General features: G+C 46.4%; 1 long non-coding RNA gene across 1 annotated transcript in view; it reads left to right on the forward strand.

The window, feature by feature from the left end:
• LOC140218393 (uncharacterized) overlaps positions 1-3669 on the forward strand; it is a 143121-nt gene extending 139452 nt beyond the window's left edge. The window contains exon 3 of the long non-coding RNA XR_011894660.1: positions 3541-3669. This is a non-coding gene — a long non-coding RNA (uncharacterized lncRNA). The remainder of the gene's footprint in view (positions 1-3540) is intronic.
• The last annotated feature ends 11365 nt before the right edge of the window (positions 3670-15034 follow it).

Here is a 15034-nt window from a genome sequence, read left to right on the forward strand (position 1 = left end):
CGCTTCAAAAATGCATTTGATGCGATGTTCCTACAGACAGGCACTGACGTAAACTGCTGTTGGTGTAATCATTTTCCCAGATGGCTCTCACTCATTTTGTTGTCATCCTACGAGCCCCCCCCCCCACACACACATACACAATAGAAAACTTTCTTGAGGGTAACGGTTGTCCTTGTGCAGCCGTGTGTCAATCTTATTTAGAAAAAAATAAGAGAGAATACTGATGGCCCGAAAGCACAGCGCTTTTTATGGCATGCTACTAACTTTAGTCCTAACCTAACCTAGCATTGGCTCAGGCAACAGCATCGGATTTTTCACAATGCAGACTTCGCGAAAGAAAAAGTAAGAAAGAAAGTTCATATATCTATTGCCATTCGAATGGTATATTTATGTACTCCGATTTTGTGAGCTGTGAAGTAACTTAAACTTCTGCAATCAATGGGCAGAGTCATTACGGGAATGGGTCTTAGTGTGCCGTCCATTTGTGAAATTGGTACACAATACAAACACATTATTACTGCCCAGAGGTTCTTGCAGCGGACGCTCTCGTCTCCCTTTTTACTTCCACGTCATTTGTGACGCGGCTTTCGGTGCAGCTTTCTCTCTTTCTCAGGTCTAAGGAAGCGTATCTTGCCTCGGTCGCTCAAACTTTAGTGCGAGAGTCGGAGAAGCTGTGATGAATGTGGTTGCGCTCTTATCTCCCCCGTCAATTCTCTAGTAGACGAGACTAGAGAAAAAAAAGTGCCGGAAGTGGAGATGCGCTCGCCTGTCGGACGAATTGTCGCGTTGGGCGGAAGACAAAGCGATAGAAAAGTCAGCGGTGGGGAAATGGCTTAGAACTTCGAAGCACCCCACAGAGGAAAATATAGCAGGATGGAGAAAGTAAACGAAAAATTGAAGGAAATATTTTTAGAAAGATATGGAAAACGGGAGAACTACGGGAAATGAAGCTCAGAAAGGACGTCTGTGCACTGCAGCTGGCAGAAGTGCTCCTCTGCGTAGGGCAGTGCGAAAGAGGCGTGATAAATTGCAGCGTACATGCAGCCATCGCAACTTTCCTCCGTTTGTTTCACTTGGGATTTCTGCATGCTTCAGCTGATTTCTGGCTGCCGTCTTGCTTGGTCTTCTCGAATCCCTTGGTTGGTGTGTTCACTGGCCAGATTATTTTCGTGCAACTGTCTGACAAGCAGCTTTCACATATTTTAACAAGAATAATGCGGTAGGGACAGTTTTCTGCATTCTCATATTATTTCTTGCGCTACATGTGATTGGAGAGTTTCCAATGTGACAACGCCAGGGCGTTACGAGGGAGGGAGGGCCTATAATTGTTATCAAACTCACGCGACCTAGCTCGGTGCCAAAGTTATTCCACGGTCTCTTTAAAATCGCAAACAGCGATTCCCTGCAAGCCTTTTCCTGATTCCCCACAGCTGCGATAATCACCCGAATGCCTTAGAGAGGGATAGACAGGGATAAAAAGGTAACAGCGCTGTTGTACCATGTGCCCTAATTACCTGAGTTTGAAGGTTTCTCTCTGCGTCTTTAGAACAATGGCGTTTCGTTTTTATGTGTCTCCTTGAGCCTATAGCTATAAAGTAAAGCACAGTTTGACCAGGACGAAGCCGTTACTGCAGTCAAAGTGCATTTACTTGAATATCAAAGTTTTGAAGAGCGGCTAGCTCGTAGGCCTTCATGTGGCTACCGGCTGCTGCATGATATATGTGCAAGTTAGGAAATATGAAAGTGCTTTGAGCCTAACAAGTCTATTGAAACATAGGTTGTGTTGTACATCCATCTAATGTTAATGAAAAGTAATCTGCTGCTGATACCACGAAAAAATTTCAGTAATAACTGAAGCTCCTGTGATGAATTACTTTCACCCTCCGTGGTTGCTTAGTGGCTATGGTGTTAAGCTGCTGTGCATGAGGTCGTGGGATGGAATCCCGGCCACGGCTGCCGCATTTCGATTGGGGCGAAACGTGAAAGCATCCGTGTACTTAGATTTAGGTGCACGTTAAAGAACTTCAGTAGGTCCAAATCTCTTGAGTCGCACACTACGGCATGCCTCATAATTATACTGTCATTTTGGCACGTAAAACCCCGTAATTTAATTAATTTTTTATTAGTTTCTCAGTGGCAAGCAACGAAAATGTTCGCCACACGTTACATTGCTGTAACACGTGAGGGCGAGAGCCTGCTGCAAACTTGGTAATGCTTAAGTGGTACGACCGAAGGGGTCAGACTTCTTGCAAGACATAACGAGCCGCAGTGTGAAGTAAACGTGTGGCAAGCCGTTGTCTGCGAGCTTCGGCCTCTTCTTTAAGTTGCCTCGTCGCATCGTCGCGTTGCTACTTTCGCAGTTGGACCTCCTTGGTTAGTTTTCTACGCTTATTTGCGGCTTCGCGCGCTCGTATAGCGCGGTCAGACTCGCGTCTACGACATTTCTCTTCGGCCTTACGTTGCATCCTCTCAGCAGGGGAAAGACGCAATCGCGGTCGAACGCCTTGCTCCCGCCGCTTCGCACGTCGCACCAGGTTTCTCGCTTGGCGAGCATCCTCAGCCGTGGGGTACTACCGAGAGGGGTATGCAGTACCTTTAATGATGGTGCCGATGCTTCTTGTGAGCTTGTTACTTATTGAAACGTGTGCTGCTATGTGTGCTGTATGGGTTATTTCAATAAATTTATGCACTGTTCGCTTCACTTTGCTGAGCGCTTGATATAGCCTCTGCCTTAACCCAATATGAGCCATTGCATTTTTTGCCTGCTTACGGGGGTATGAGCCGTTGCCGATGGTGATATCTTTTGTACCGCTCGACTAGGTGCCGCTTTTTTTTTAGGTACGAGCCACTGCAACGAGCCCCTTGGGCCTTTTTCCTGCGCAACTGCTAGGGGGCGTAAGCATCAAAAGTTGGCATCGCTTACAGCTTGATGTTGTAGACTACAATGAGGAAAGTAATGAAATTATGTTGACATTAGTATTAGTAATCATGTTATTATTGTGAATTACGAAATATGGTATGACTGATCAAAGAAAACGCGATTGGTTAAGCAGTTGTTCATAAATTGTTTTCTGCAGAAATTTCGTACCAACTAAGCATTTTTTGTGTTCTAGAACAAACTTAAGGTTTCACAGTGTGCTGTAGTGCCTAGTTCATAAATTTTTTGAGCGTCAGACAGGAGGCCACCACGCAATGAACCACCCTCACAGCAGAAATAGTAGGATAGATAAACCATATAAGGCCATCCAGCAGTGCAGACGTTTTTATTGGGTGTATTTAAAGTCGAGGGAGACACACATTGGGCAGCAGTAATGTAAACGAAAACAAGCTGATTTTATTTCCGGCCCTGATGTTCCGGTAAAAATAAGTGGAGCTCTATTTGCACAGAACACTAGATTGTTTAAAGGTTAAGGCTGCAAGTACGCCGTCAATAGCTCTCGCCCCTGATACGGTCCCATAAAATATCCTGCCCCTGTAATGTCCTGTGAGTTTCGGCCTTTGTTTGTGCACACTTTCTCTAATTCTCGCAAACTCTCACAGCGTAATGACGTCCATTGTGCAAGAAAGGCACCATCCACAAGTAGACTTGAGAGCTGACAGCCTTATGTACAACAAGCTGGAAACAAGCAAACATGAATATCGTCTCTTGCTTGTCTTGGGCAGTGAGAAAATAAAAGAAAGCTTCCAGTTTTTTTGTGTCTTCGATTTGTACGATTATTGCCAGAACGATTGGCGGAGACGCTCATTATCAGACCTGCCTCAGTTACTGTTGCGAGTGCCTTCAATTTTCACACGAGATCACCTAGTCGACAAGAGTGACCATCGAAAAAGTTCACCGACGATTACGATACTTCTTAATCCGAAACTTGAGCGAAGCTCTATATGTGTTTTCCTCTTGCGATATATTGGCTGGGGTGGACAGTCTGTCTCGTGCGGCCCGTTCCAAACTGAGCTAAGTGTGGCGCGTCTGCCTCACCAATCAGGAGATGCCGAGAGGCAGCGCATGGGTGACCTGTGGATGCGATTCACAGCAGCCGCCGCAGACAGACCTCCACTCACGCAACGCTTTGTTTCCACACAGACGACGCGCCCTACTTTGAAGCCATATCGTAGCCATCGTCGTCGCACAGCCCGTCTAGCGTGGCACAACGCTTTTCTTCTCACGTTTTTGCTCCACCAGTGAGGAGAGCGGCTCCTTGTCGCCATTGCCCCTTGTAGGAGCAGTGAATCCCGTCACACATGCTGATACCGAGGACTGACCTCACCAGCAGACGTCGTAGACGAACGTAGCCCTCCCCACCTCACGGCACCCTGGCCTCCCCGCGGAAGCGCAGATGAGATCATCCACGCGACTGCGGATGCCGTGGCCGCCGGCAACTCAGTGTATGCGCAGACCGTCTCCGCCGATCTCCTCGTCCGCTTTTCGCATCATGGTTCCGCTGCACCATCCTCCTGAGCTTTCCTCCTCCTATCTTTCCTATGGCGGTTCTTTCATCTATACCGCGGCGCTCCGTGCTAGCTTTCATTCTTCGCGGCTCTCGTTCGCTCGGTTACGCCGACGCCGCCAACACTCGCCGCAGGAACGGACTATTAAGAGCTGCGCTCTAAAATTACAGCAGAACTCAACTCACGATGACTGTCAATGGTCTTGTGAATAGCATTCGAGCAGTATGGCGAAAGACCTTATTCATGAAGTCACGTTTATATAGCACGTTTCATGGTCATATTGAGATTTTGGTTGATTCTGCTACATGCCACATACTTCTGTATCGTCCAACTTTGCTTTGGCAGTCGCTTGCCAAGGTCGCCCAGAGCAAAGAGGCATAACGAGGACTGTATGACCCCAAGGCATTGACGATGAAATGACGAAAAAGTAAATGCTGTAATGCAGTGATTTTGGTTTGTTGGTAAGACATCATAAGGCTTATAGTGAATGAAAAGACAAAGACGAAAGACATGTGTGTGTCACGTCTTCCTTTCGTCCTTGTCTTTTCATGCGCTATAAGCGTCACGAAAAAGGAAATGCTGTAATGCAGTGATTTTGGCTTGTTGGTAAAACATCGCAAGGCTTATGGCGCATGAAAAGACAAAGACGAAAGACGTATGTGTGTCACGTCGTCCTTTCGTCCTTATCTTTTCATGCGCAATGAACCTCACGAAAAAGGAAAGACGTGGATTCAACGACAAGGGTGGTATAACGATGGTGGCATGATGATGACGCAATGAGATGTCGATTCTAGAATTATGATTTAATGTGACAGCAGCGTGACGACTGCGACAAGGCGACAATGAGGTGACGAGGACTTTATTACTACGGCATAACAACAACCGTATGAAGAAGCTTGAATGACGAAGCTGGCACAGCCACGGCAGCATGACGACGATGGCATGGCCACAAATGCATGATAGCGCATGTCTGGCGGTGATGCAATAGTGACGATGGCATGACAACGACGTCAATATCAGGATTGAATGACGACAGCCTGATTACGATATATTGGTGAACAAAGAATGACATCGTGGATCGACGATGGGATGACGACAATAGGATGACGTTACTTAAGTGATGATGATTACATAACGACAGCGCGAGGATGATGGCTCGATGACGCCGGTATGACATCGACTTTATGGCGACAATGACTCACGACAACGGCATCACGAGGCTCGGATGTCAAAGTTCCAATCACGTCTATGTAACAATCAAGACATCACGACGATGGTATGACAGCGAATGCATGACGACGACTGCACGAAGGTGACGCAGTGGCGATGATGGTGCGTCAAGAGAATGAGGACAATGGTATGACGACGAGTGTATCATGACAGTGGCGTAACGATGACTGTATCAGGAAACATGTATGACGATGATCACGTGACGGCGACGGTTTACAAAAGTCAGATGATGAAGCTAGTCTGACGACAACTAGCGATCTGAAAACGGATGCATGACAGCGACCGTCTCGATATGACGGCGTGAGATGGGCTGCATAAGCACGATTGAATGACGACAATATGATTGCAGTTGAGTTAGGCGTAAGGATTGACGTCGATGGAATGACAATGACAGCATAACAACAATGGTATGACAAGACTGAAGTGATGACAATAAGAAAACGACAGCGTGACGACGACAGCGCGATGACAGTTGTGTGATGACGATGGTGTGATGGTCATGTCATGACGAGAGTCGGATGACCAAGCTGCAATGACGATGATGCGATGACCACCTCGACATTCCGATTACAAACACTTACCTAGTTGCCCAAGCTATTAAACAACCTAGACCACTGGGTCAGACTAGAAAGCGTGACAACGACAGCATGACATCTTTTTGCTACTCTAAATACGTCGCCAACTGTGTGCCGTATCTAGAAGCAAATATACCATCTTTAGCATCGAAATTTAAGCTACTAACTGTAAAAACATTTCTTAGAGCATGCGAACATGTTCCAGGGACAAGTTACCCCGTGTTTGTCGCTCAACCTGCACTAGTCTTTTAGTCTACGTGGCCAAGATGAAAACTTCCTCGAGAAGTGTTTACACAATGTTTTTTAACAAAAATAAACGTTAGCCTACGTTCACTTCAATGTGTCACTTCAAAACAAGGTGGCAATACATCTAAGCTTGGTTACGTCTTCCTGTTGTACATTAAGTTCATAGCTAAACAGAAAGTAGTAGAACTCTTGAATTAGTATATATCTGGAAGATCTCTCATACAAGGTAGTATCCATGGACGCCTCACAGAAATAAGAGAAATCGGCGATTGGAATTTGCTTGGAAACACTGCCATGCAACTTTGATAACCATCTTCCGGATAATACTCCAATCTATGCGGCCGAGTTCCCGGCCATTTGCGCTGCACTATACAAAATTCCTAACAATGTGACACACATACTATTCCTCGCAGACTTCCTGTCTATTATGATATCGCTAGAAAGCACAAATGATTCCCTACTGCACCAGTCGCTATATTTTTAATTCCACCTCATCCTAATGAAATTTGGCCTTTGTGGATACCTTGACATCGTGGTCTAGCAAGTAGCTTGCTAACAGCTTGGCAAAGGCAGCGTGTGGTGGGCAAGTAGGTTTCTTTATACACAACCTTACCCTGCTAGCGGTGACAAGATTCCGAAGACAAGAACAAGTCCTAGGTAAAAAAAAAAATGAGCTCCTCCTTGCTGCACCGGATTACAGACATTTAGCGTTCCCTTCGAATATCCGGTAGTATCCCTATCGGTAATATAAAGTTTAGATTACCCGATCACAATGTGAAGTGCCGCAATTAAATCTGCACTTGAGTAGGCGTGGGTTCGCAACATCAAAGCTTTGTGCATCATATGGGGATTTAGAATCGCGGAACCGTTTCCTCCTCTATTGCCGAAAATATAAATCCTAAAGAACTACCTACATAGACCATCCCCTATTGTGTATCGATTTTCTTCTCTGCGTGATAAATGTTTTATCTTTTGGTGCAAGCACCCTTGGTCGAGCCCGAAAGGAAGTGTCAGGTTGTGCATGAGTACGTAACTGCAGAAAGGAGACTCTTATGCTAAAACCTTATCCTCATTATTAACGTAATCTAGCAGCATCGTAAAAAATTACCATGAGCACTTTGGAAAAAATAAAAAAGTATAAGAATAAACGAAAAGGAACTTATAATAACTATTACTTAAATATAAGTGGTAGTGACCATTAAGGAAACGGAAAGCAACTACTTGATGTTATTTCATCATTACGAACCATAGCCAATTTCCCCTCGGGGGTACTTGCCATAAGTTGAAGGCGACAACAGCAAGGACAACAGCAATAAAAAAAAATAAGAAGACAAAGGCGCTTACACAAGCCGATTCTAAGGAAGCATGCCGTAACTACATCGATGGCAGAATTGGGCAAAAGGCGCTCCAAAGCTTCCTCCGCGCTGGCCAACACGAAAGACGAGTTAGACACAACATTTTCTGGATGCCGGGACACACTGAAATTGAGGGCAACCAGAGGGCCGATAGGACCACTGGCGAGCATGCTAACCGAACGGACCTAAATGCAGACCCTGAGGACTTCATGACGGTGATCCCGACGTACTCCGAAATACTAAATTATCATAGAGGAACGAGGGCCCAATACTCCCCGCTCCATAACATGCTTAATCAACGAGATGCAGTTTGCTGGCGGAACATACAAACAGGAACCTTCCCAAATCAACACATTAACAGGTATAATTAATCCACTTATGTTTAGAAACGCACTTGAAAACGAACTTTTGTAATATACGTACCATTTGTCTTGCCTATGTGTATGTACCTTTCTCTATTGCAGCGTTTTCATCAGTTTTCATCAGCATCATGATCAAAAAGTTAACAATGCATTTTGTAAATCTACTGTACATGTTATGTTATTTTGAATCTCTTTACCATTGTGTACATCACATTTGTATTTGTATCTTTTCTACCTCTGTTTATTATCATCGGATGTCAACTCAAAATTTGGAATTATTACTGCTGTTATTTTTTTTTTGTTTGAGTTACTTTTACCGATGTTTACTTTGTATTTTCTTAGCCCCTCCCCTCTATAATGTACTATGTACCTTGAGGGTAAAATAAATGAAATGAAATGAAATGAAATACTGAGCAAAATGTTCCCAAACCAATACAGGGACATATGCCTATGGTGTGGCGCAAAACCCACCCTTTATCATATCACGTGGGAATGCAGCATAAACAAAACATTCCACAATACACAAAAAACGAGTATGCTCTCCAGCGGCAACCCATGCCTACAACGGGAGGGGGGGGGGGGGGGCTGGTACACTATGCCTAACGAGCAGCCACGCTCAGTGGTGCCCTGGAATAGGGGCGCCAACCCTGCAAGACGGGAGTCACCACTGACAAAAAGATGGCAGTACTCGGTCTGACCGCTGAATGACTCTGTAACTTAGAGCAATAAAGTGTATCCTATCCTATCCTACACAAGCCATTCGTATAAAAAAAACGCACGGAAGTCACTTCACTTGCTTCAGGGTCAATGGCCTGCGATAATGGTATTCCAGTGAAGTTTGTACACCCGGGAGCAAAAATATACGGACCACAGCTAACATAATTTCTTCGTAATTAGGACACATAGATTGAAATGAACAAGTTCATTAATGTTCACAATGACAACTTTGGACTGCAGTGCTCTACTTCATGTTATATTCACAGGCGGAGAAGAAAATCCGCCTTATCGTCGAATCCCTGGCCTGTATATTTTATTTCTCAGGAGAGTATACGTACAATGCAGAATCGTCGAGTCGCCGCAATGTGTTGTAGGTGTTTCGGTGGTAAGCCGCCGTATCACAACCAGCAGCGCAATAGCCCACCGCAAGCCCATCCCCAGACAGCTCTCATGCCAACTCTCCTCAAACGCCTAGAGTACCACTCAGTGCAGTATGTGTACCAATATTCTTGCAGGAGAAGAGACCATGGAACAAACCGACACCGATGAGCCCGAAAGGAATGTCAGCTTCCTCTTTGTGCAGGGTTCATTTTGTTAGTTGCATCTGTTGTCACAGTACCCGTGTAGCAGAGAATGCGGTTAGCGGATAACACTGCTTGCGCGGTGATATTGCACTCTGGGGCGTCAGCGCCGCTGGGGTGCCTGGCCGCCAAATGGGTGACGCGGTTTCGGGCGCTGCACACGGCACAAAGCTCGATGCTTGGAACCTCACCATCAGCGCTTAATGAAGAAGCACGCAGTGTTTTGGTGTTCATTCTTTTTCTTTGTTACCTAACGCTCTCTCCTCACGCGTCTCATCCCAAAAGCACGCGGAAAGACCCATAAGCGCTTCTCAGTGTTGCGTAGGTCAATGACACTTCGGGTAAAGCTTGTTGTAAGTGTTGCTGAACGTAGGCTTGCTACGAAGTCATACAAGCGCGTCTCCTGTGACATAGTAGGACATTTTAATTAAGTCTCCAGCTGAGCAATAATGACACCGAAGACTAGTGCTAGAGTTCATGTTGCGTAAGTTTTTATCACCCCTTCGTGTCCTCAATAATTTATTCAATTGAATTGAGATTTAACGATGCTAGTGTGTATTGTAACTTAAAGCTGAGAGAATGTCCTTGAAATATTTTACATTGGGTAAACTTGTGCCCGACAAGCAGCTAAGTGAGAGTCTGGCTACACAGTCTTTTCCTAAGAGTTTTACTTCTCTTTCTGATGTTCTGCGCTGATGATGTGTTGCTGCCATCGCGCGTGCCGTGTGAGCACATGTTGTACGTCCTACTGATGTTGTTACACGTAGGCGTAAACAACTACAAGGGCGCAGGAAACGGCTGGCGCGCGTGATTAGAAGGCAGCTTCTGCTAATATATAATAATATACAGAGCACAGATATAAGGTCCGCTCCAAATCTTTATGTTAGAACCGTTCATGGTGTCTCTTATCGCTTGCTTCTCCACACACTCTACAGGACCCCAAGCGTACGAGAATGTGGCGTCACACATTCGTGCATGACTCTAATGTAGTGTCCTGTGGAATCGTTTCACCTAACTAGAAAAATCTGTTGAAGGAAGGTCATAAGCTGGTCACAGAGAAAAATTACAAAAATCTCAACCACTGGTTAGTTCAGAGGTATATCACCCATTGTTCTAGCAGAAACTCCCTACATTCTCCCGTCGCAAAACGACGTTATTGTGTCGCATGTGATTGATGTCGCTTTTAAAATGCCGATTCATTGCTAATAAAAATGATCAGCAGTGCGTTATGCGATGAGACAACAGAGCACCTTTTACGCGACCACCTTTGTTCGACGCTCAGCCATGTGCTCTGTCGTATCTCAGGCGCTTGGATTACAGGCCATTCTCAGAGGCAAATATTCTGGACTTTTGCCTAAGCATTTTTCCATGAACAAGGCAGCAAAATCCCTATTCTGCTTTTTGAAGGCGAGTTGCCTGTGTGAACAGTTGTGACAGTCAGCGAACATTCATTTGCGATTGTATTCACACTGACTGTGTTTTTACTGTTTTCTTATGTTTAATCAAATTTTTTATTTTCGTCACGTCGCTCCTCCTCAGATGTAGGGTAGCCAAACGCGAGCAGGTCCTTGGTCAACCTCTCTGTATTTCCTTCTTTGTTTCTCTGTCTCTTCCCCATCCTATAAACCGGTATGATATTTAATGGGGTTTTCAAGTCGGAGAGAATAAACTTTATCGAAAACAGGTCCGGCGATTTTCCTTTGTGGCGAGACGGGGAAAAAAAGGATTAGCCCCTTTCCCTTCCAATCGATGATGATGGCGGTGGTGGTGCTTCGGGTTACGGCTCGAAGTCCTTGAACCTGGGTGACATCTTCGGCTTGCCGAACGGCCCAAAACTGGTCGGCGATCTCGTCGCTGGTGAGTGCCGCCTCCCAGCGGTGGTGACCGGAGCTGCGGCGGCCCCGGCCCCGGCACGTCGATGGCGGCGGCGATTGAGCTCGAAATTTCTCCTTGTCTAACGTCCGCCGCAACGTGAGTGGCGGCATGCGATGGTGCTTTTTCCGGCACATTCCAGAAGCATGTGTCGCAGCGTAGCTCTGCTTCCTCACAATTTACGCCCGTCCGTCGGGTATAGGCTCGGGTAACAGTGGCGTAGGATCGCCAGGCTGAGGTAGGTGTGCGTTTGCAGTAGTCTCCAAGTTACGGCCTCGGTCTTGTTTAACTTGCCATGTGGTGGCGGATATTTGCGTATGCTTAGTCTTTGGTGTTGGCTGATGTCCCTGAACATGGTGTAATGGTTGGGGTCAGGCATGAAATAGATGGTAGCTGGCCCATGCCATCGTCCAACTCATCCACGCTGAAGACATTGTTGAAAGCAGGGACTTGTTCTCGTCGAGAACGAAGAATATGGGATTTATTTACAGTATCTACATGAGACCATTATAGTTCATCAGTCTAGCACCACGGAAAGAGGAATGCACACTCAGCAGCCGCGCAACAGCTGCTTATAAACACTCTGTCCTCCCTAGGTGAGGGAAACCGGCCGTTCGACCATCGACCAATTCGGAGCGTACAAAGTCATCATAGCCGACCCGTCTTTGAGGGGCAAGGTTTACGCAGCGACTTCCGCACAGGTTTCACTGACCACACCGAGGTGAGAGGGACCACACCGAGGTGAGAGGTGAGAGGCGCCTCTTTATCCCAGAGTTGACCCTGCAGTCAGTGGCCGCCGTGTCTGTCTATTGATTGACGACTTCTAAGACCCGTGAGACGGCCCCGCAAAACACCTTCCAGGAGATCCACCGCTTCAAACAAACCGTGACGGTGACTGCGAATCCACTAACAATACCTGGTCCGCCGACTGCGTGCATACATCCCGGCGCCGTTCGGTTGGGGACTGTTGTATTGTCGTCCTTACCAAACGAGTCGCCGCCGTAGGCATGGTGGCACCGTTCGCCTGTTGATTCGGCGCATTGTTGCTTTCGCAAAGTGAGTCATCGCAGCGGGCCAGGCAGGCTTAGTCGGTCCCTTCTCCTGTAGTTCGCCAGCCGCCCGCAGGCCATTCGTAACAATGGTCAGCCGATCACCCCACGACCATTCCGGTTGTTGTTGCTCTTCTGATGTTATGTCCTCCGCCACCGTCGCCTCCGCCCCCGAGAGTGGCGACAGGGGTGGAGGCGGTGCCACCGAACCGGCCGCGGCTCGGTAAGTCCTCGATCCGCGGTTTAGGCTGCCTCGTCGCTCGCGAGCGGGACGCCGGCGTGGGTAGGGGCCCACAGGAGGAAGACCGTCGCGTTTTTGGTTTTGGAATGTGAGAATGCCGACGTCGACGCCATTGTCTCTCGACGCTCGCCGCCGTCCCTGCCAACAGAGCCACTTTGAAGTATGCGGGCCGCTTCCTGCGAGACGCAGCCGCGCGCGAAGCCACGGACGGCTGTTTGCGAGTCGCGGATCACGACTGCGCCGTCCGGTGCCACGGCCAGTGCGAAGGCTATCGCGGCCTTTGCATCCACCTCCGTGTGTCCCGTGTGCACCGTAACACTCCAGTCGTCCAATATTAAAGGCAGCTAGATCATTGACCAATATGCCCTAAATTGATGAAGCTTCACGATGCTCCTTCCAATTAGCCGGCTTCCTAGACTAATTTGTCTAGGGTTTAGAGTTTTCAGTTTAAACTAGCGTTGTTCGAATTGTGAAATTTCCAAATCAAATCGAATGCAAATATTATAGAAGAATGAGCTTCGAATATTGAAAAGCTTGTCGTTTTTAGACCAAGCAAAATATAAAGTTTGCGTGGAGTTCATTTGGTAAAAAAAAAAAGAAATCTGAAGAATCAACCATATTTCTCATTCAAAAATGAAGGCAGTATAATCTGGAAGGTGGTTCATTCTGGGAGTATATTTAGCTATGCTGCATTATGTGTTATGGGTGGAGCTCGTCTTACCATCTATACGCGTGGCCAACAAGCGCATCGCGCACCACTTTCTCTAAGGAGCAATTTTGAGCCTCGTGGAGCGTCTGCGACCACCTCTGGTCACAGACGCTGCTACTAGAGGCGCATCCTCTCGAACAATAACGTCAGCGTCATCAACCAGAGGTGCTGCCTCTCACCGGCAGCGTCTCTAAACGCTATCTGTCGCGAGTAAGTATGCGAAAACCCTCCCTTTACCACCGTTCCACCATGTGGTTCCTCCATGCTGTGCAACACAGTACTACCGGTACCACTGTGTGGTGGTACCGTACCACAGTGCGATCTTTACCGCGATGTTAGACTGCATCCTGTGGATGGGCCCACGAAAACGGTTAGACCGTCACAAGAAATCGTACTGAGTTCTAGGAGAATTCTAAACGCTATAAAAAATATGGCTGACTCATTTAATTTGATGTATGCAGCTAATGCTGTGCAGAAGTGGGCATCCGGTCAACGAAGGGCGTATAAATGGGTAATAACTGCTTTCTGTTATCCGCCCTCCTGTAGGCGAATCATTAGAAACACTCCTCCTCAGCCTTGATATCTCTCCCTCTAGGCACCATAAGGGTTGTTATCCCTGATATTCTAACAGAAACGAATATAGGACAAATTTGAATAGTGAGTTCTCAAATCGAATGTTAATCTGATAACAGGAACTTTTCTATTCGTATTCAAAAATTTGAATATACTCCCATACCGTGTACAAACCAAAAATGTGGGCCATATTTTAAATCAAAAATTCTACCTATACCAAAATCGACAATGAAAGCACATGTACAAGATAACGTGAGACAGCAATCGGCGCTCACCTGCGGGCCTCTAACGCTTCCACGCCACTAAACTGCTTGTGAAGGTCGTGTGTCAGCATTCCCCCCAAGTAATCGTTACATTAATTTATTACTTGCGTCTATTTTTCTCCTACTGTGGGGAAAGTGAGAGCGGGCTGAGGTGGGAGCTATACAGCGCGATTGGAGGAGCGTGGCTCAGGTCCTTGCGGTCTTCGCGCTGCGGCCTCTGCGCTGGATTAAGTGTGCAAGTTCGCTCACGGCAGCACAGGGCCATAAATATTTCTTTTTTTTTTCTTTTCTGTATATTGTTAGCTTTGAACCTACATAATGGTGCAAAGAAAGTCTTAATATATTTGTATTCGAATATCAAATGCTCTACAAACTCCTGCACAGTCGTATGTCGTTGTGCCTTTAGTAGATTGTTTGTCGAGAACTTTCAATTGATTCTGTTTAATGAATAGAAGTGAGGCGTTGAAGAGTATGATCGGGTGTCGTAGATATCTTTTAGCAGAAAACAAAATTAATAAACCAGATATTTGTCGAAAAGGAAAATGGTAAGCTCGACGTTAAAACATATCTATGCGAAAACGCCAGCGAAATTTCACCTGGAAGGAAATATGCGCTAAGAAAAACTAATTATTTTTAAAACATAGAACCGGAAAGCCTGCAGATATGTCTAACCTTCAATCTAGCTGGAAGATTCTGTAATGAGGAGTTTTAGCGTAAGAACGTTTCTTTGCGGATGCAGATCAGGTAGTATAACTACCCCCAATAGCAACTGGTAAAGTGGGAAACGATGTGTGCGAGAAAAATTGGGAGTGGAT

The sequence above is a fragment of the Dermacentor andersoni genome, chromosome 5, assembly GCF_023375885.2.
Source record: "Dermacentor andersoni chromosome 5, qqDerAnde1_hic_scaffold, whole genome shotgun sequence".
NCBI lineage: Eukaryota > Metazoa > Arthropoda > Arachnida > Ixodida > Ixodidae > Dermacentor > Dermacentor andersoni.